A 5,361-nucleotide genomic window follows, 5' to 3' on the forward strand; every position below is an offset into this window, starting at 1 on the left:
TGGAGATAAGTGGAGTAAAACTGAAAAGATGCCATGCTCTCTGATTCGCAGTGTCCTGGCAACAGAATGGGTCAGGGGGCATGGCCTAAGTCTTCAAAGACATTCTATCGTTCCGCACACAAATGGAATCCCCTCTTTGTCCTTGGAGTTCAGCAGGAAAAATAATCCTTGGCAGCGAGTGTCCTCTATGGGTGCGTGTGTTCAGGCCTCTGGGTCCTTTACAGTACTATGCTCTGTGGGTTGAATACCTTTGTTAGGTAACACACACACACAAAATGGTAGTTATAACACTTGATCAGGTTCACATGTCAATTATTAACTAGAGTTCCTCTCATGCCACACTGAAAGCTACTTTCCCAGTTAGTATTTTCCTGGACTTATATACAGTATATAATAACTCAATTTCAAATGGTTATTCCCTATTCTCCATCTGGTTCCAGAAAAAAGTATTACCAGTCAGTGAGTTATAAACTTTTACATCTCAGACTAAAAACAGAGCCAAACTCAAGTTTACTGTAGCCCTCTATGGCTCTAAAGTCCTACTTTACATTAGTGGATTACTGCCATCTGCTGGTAAAACAGTAAAGCATTGGAGGGTTTCAGCAGTGTGTCAGCAACAGCTCTAGATCAGTGGTTTCCTATCTTTTAGGGTGCTTGGACCCAACTAAAGCTTCTGGTCTTTGTGACTCAAGTACTTACCAAATTCATGTTTCCATGCATAACTCAGTAGTGTGCTGTGACCCAGGAGAACCCACTAGCAGGGGTGGGCAATTCCAGTCCTCGAGGGCCTGATTGGTGTCACAGTTTAGTCCCAGCTAACACACCTGACTCCAATAATCACCTAATCAGTTTAGAATGCAATTTGATTAATCGGCTGTGTTTGCTAGGGATGGCGAAAAGTGTGACACCAATCAGGCCCTCGAGGACTGGAGTTGCCCACCTCTGCAGGGACCCAACCCATAATTTAGGCACCAGTGCTCTACAGGAATAATAGCCCACAGACTATACACCTGTGGGTGGACGGTGTGTTCAATCTTATCTAGCCTCTATCAAAAACACTTAATGGACTGTCCGTTATTTTCTAAGGCCTCGGTACTCCAGCTGATAACAATCATTACAGGAGGTAATTCAGAGTAAAGGACTGGGCCTGTTTGTATACTGGTCAAATTGATCCTTCCTTGAGGTCATCAATGATCTGTAGGAGATTACATAAGTGAGCAAGTGAAAGCAAAGTTACTATTCAGTTACCGGAAAGAAGGATGCCTTCCCCAAGTATTGAAGCAGACAAACAAAGTTGGGATGGACCACAATCATATGCTGCATAAAGCTTAGTTCAATTTTATTTATTTTTAGTGTTTTCACTGCATCACAGATAGTGTACACAGACGTTTCAGCTTTTTTCCAGTGTGTAGGTACAAGTCTTAATTCAAAACAGCATTTGTAGTGAACACAGGTGAGCACCAGGTGCTTCTAATCAGGGTTGCCACTCATCTGCCAATCAGGGATGTGGCTTCTCTGGTCTACAAGTTAGTCACAAAGAAATACTGAATTATAGGTTATGGGAGCAGTCATGAAGGACAATTGAGAGCATCAGGCGTGAACCATTCATGAATAAATTGCCTTAGGTGTCTGCTCACTTGTATACATTACATCAATTCATGAGATTGCTTGATTTCCTTTGTGGTAAGCTCATGGCTTCTCTTTGGTGTAATTTAACTAAGTATTGAAGCAGACCTGTATTTTACCCAGTTAAACATGGCTTTCCAACTTCTCCACCAAAACAAATACATCCCACAGTGGTCGTTACAAACGTGTTTATTGGGGTAGTAAGGCACTGTACAATGATACGGACATTAAAGCCCTGCTCCACAGAAGACATGACTATGAATGGATGCGTAGTCGAGATGTAAGTATCAGTGAGATACTTTGATTAGTGCATCTAAAACATACAAGATTGTCAACTATGAAAAGTCACAAAATAACTGGATTAATAGCAGTGGATACGCTCGCAGTGGGCCCATCTGTGACTCAGCCCTAAACCCCCCCCCCCAAAAGTTTAGGGCTGCGTGTAGCGCAGGTATCTCTTAGCTCTTTGGTGGTGGCGCCATTGGGGAACAGTTCAGCGGCCTCGGCACCAGAGAGAGGGAATAACCATACACAGAAGGAGAAATATGAAGTAAAAACCCAAGATGGCACCTGTAAAGGTCACTTCATAAAATGTGTCATACCTTTTCAATATCGAAATGAGAATGAGTGTTTATCTTCCAGTCGACATGTATGTGTGTACCTTCCAGTCAACAGGTGTGGCCACCTTCTTGAGAGCAGTGAGCTGCAGAGTCGATGACACTGAGCAGCTCGTCAAAGTTCCTCCCAGTGGTTGCCGGGTACATGGACAGCTTCATCTTATCTGGACCAACCACAAACACCTGGGGGAGGGTCACAAACACCAATTGGATCTTAATTTTCTTCCGCAAAAATATGTTGCCCTTTACGTCTCATGGATGTGTGTGACCTCACTTACACAGAGTGCAATGAGGGGCATGCCATCCATGTCAATCTCATCAGGGTCCAGTTTAACAGAGCTCCCTCATCATCAGCGATAATGGGGAAGGGCAGGGGAGAGCACCCCCTCTCACTGTTAAACACCATCACATCCTACAGACAGAGGTTAGAGTTCAGGGGTCAGCAATGATGGGGAAGGGCAGGGGACCGTATCACCTTTAGTGGCTCCGATTTCGATCATTTAAATCTTTAGACTTCCACTGCTAGTAGAGTAAAAGCGTCCGTTCTTTGTTCAGTAACTCACTCATGTAATCATGGTGTCAACTACAAACAGACTATCTGTAGTTTAATCTACAGACCTGAGAACTAGTCTGAAATGTAAGCTATAGAACCTGACACTCCGATCAGAGTCCAATGTCTTCAAAGTAACACTGCGCTTTCAGACACAGCAACATTAGGGTGACTGGGTTAGAGCAGGTTGTGGCCAGAGTGCATGTTTTTATTTTCAAGTGTAAAATGGTGAAGAAAGTTCCTGTGTTCACAGCAGCAGAATGGCTGGACATCAGATGAAATGAATACTGCTCCTCATTGTGGGAAGGAAGGCTGCCATTAGTCACACGGTTACAGAAATGTGTGTGTAGGGAGAGGGGGTTGGGGCAAGTGGTTTCACAGGACAGATTTTCATTACCTAGTTAACTTTTCATCCCAAAAACTTGTTGCGAACTTTGGAAGACGGGGGTGGTGTTGCTGTAACCTAGCAACCTAACCATATGGCCCATCACCAATACCCCAGTGTAAGATTTGATAACTTGCCAGGCCAGAGGAACTCTGTCCCTGTTGGATCTGAGAGAGGCTTTGGCGGGAGGTGAAATGTTTAAGACCTTGCAGATAGAAAATGTAATGAATAGAGCTAACATTATTCCCTGTTGTACATGACAGACAAACATGTTCTACACAATATATTTTTGTAAAGAAATGGCCATCTGTGAATGCAGTTGAGCCAGAGTAACAGCTGTGCAGACTAAACCAGTCTCAGGGGGAGTACACAGGGTGTGTGCATGTAATATTGATTTAGACATGGCTGACAGTGTTACAATATGGTAGTAAATCTGTGAGAGAGGCTGTCCATATTGTAGTTAGGCAATGTGCTCTACATTTTAACCACTTAGGCAATGGATGCAGAGAGACAGGTAGAGAAACCTTGCTCCAGACAAGATGGTCGGCCACGCTGTCGATGGGCAGAGCGATCATCTTAACGTTGCATTTCTTAAACTCGTCGCTGATCTTGGCAGCAGAGGCCAGCTCTTTACACTGGGGTAAAGTCCTGGGGGTGGGAGAACAGGACTCCCCATCTGGAGGAGAGAAGCCATCAGTAGGTCTCAAGACAGACTAGAGGAAATACTAGTCCAAATGCTCTTCAGCCAGAGAGCAACAAGTGGGTAGGGGTGGGAACAGACTCAGGCCTAAATCATTACAGTGTGTGTTTCACTTTAGCCGTTAACACGTCAGACTACGTAAGGGAAGGTGGATGGAAAGACTGAACATTTGGTGACCAGTCTCTGGAATATGTGGTTGACCAATGATGCAACAGTGTGTGAAGAAAATAACAGGAAAACCTGTGGTACTGGTAACAGATGCTTCGTAGAACCACACCTTTTTAGTATCATATTACATCAAAACAATAGACTGGGTCATGGGTTATTAAAGCAAGCTCTCTAAACATTGCTCTCCTCCCATCCCTTCACCACTCATTGTGTCAGACTGGGACAGAATGGAGGTTGGAAAAATTGTTCAAAGTACTGTAACAGGTGGTCTTTGGTAGGACAATACAGGTCAAGACAGTAATTGTGACCACTGTCTGAGGTTTTTACTGAAGTACTACAATTTGCACATCATTCTGTATTCAGTGTTGGGGAGTAGTGAACGGCAAGTAGTTTAACTAGTAATTTAATTACATTGAGGTAACTTGGTTGTCAAATTAAATCTTGGTAGTGTTTTCAGTAGTTGATTGCTTTTTTGCCATGTAGTAGTGTAGCTAACTACACGGTACTTTTTTGGCAACAGACCTGCCCAATTCTCACTGTGTTCAAAATAGGCTAAATTACACATTGACTCCAAACGCTAAAAAGAAAAGTGTTCTTGAGGGGTTCTTTGTCAGGGGTGAATGTGATGTGTAATCACTTTCACCAAATGTTTATTTGCATATCAGGAAGGGTTCTTTACTGCTGAGATGGTAGTAAAGAACCATCCTGTCCTTTACTTCACATTTTCCTTTATTCAATGAAATGCTGCACTTAAAAAGTTCCTATAATTTTACAGTACACTATAGGCTACTGGTCGCAATCATAGTACGGTAAACAAGTTAATGCATTTTGTGTATTTGTGCCAACCATTGGTGGAAGTGTTGTACCAGTTTAAGTGGTTGATGGTTGTCAAAGCTTGAGCACTTATTTTAACACTCAGTTCTGCTATCGTTTTAAGAGCATATGACAAAGAGCTGCACTGATAAGAGGTTAGTGTGCATTTCACAGCAACTTAATGGCAGTTGCCTGGAAGTTGCTGTGAATTTTGTGCTACCTAAATGGCAACTAGCTGTCAATCCAGCCACCTAACAGGTGTGGCATATCAAGAAGTTGATTAAACAGTATGATCATTACACAGGTGCACCTTGTGCTGGGGGCAATAAGAGGCCACTCTAAAATGTGCAGTTGTCACAACACAATGCCACAGATGTCTTAAGTTTTGAAGCATGCAATTGGCTAATGACAGCAGGAATGTCCACCAGAGCTGTTGCCAGATAATTTCTCTACCATAAGCCGCCTCTGTCGTTTTAGAGAATTTGGCAGTATGTCCAACTGG

The 5,361-nt window shown here is 43.2% G+C and overlaps 1 pseudogene; it reads right to left on the reverse strand.

The window, feature by feature from the left end:
• Window positions 1-1,802: 1,802 nt before the first annotated feature.
• LOC115158962 (peroxiredoxin-6-like) lies at window positions 1,803-4,169 on the reverse strand (annotated as a pseudogene).
• Between the last annotated feature and the right edge of the window lie 1,192 nt (window positions 4,170-5,361).

This window comes from Salmo trutta, chromosome 22 (genome assembly GCF_901001165.1).
Source record: "Salmo trutta chromosome 22, fSalTru1.1, whole genome shotgun sequence".
Classification (NCBI taxonomy): Eukaryota; Metazoa; Chordata; class Actinopteri; order Salmoniformes; family Salmonidae; genus Salmo; species Salmo trutta.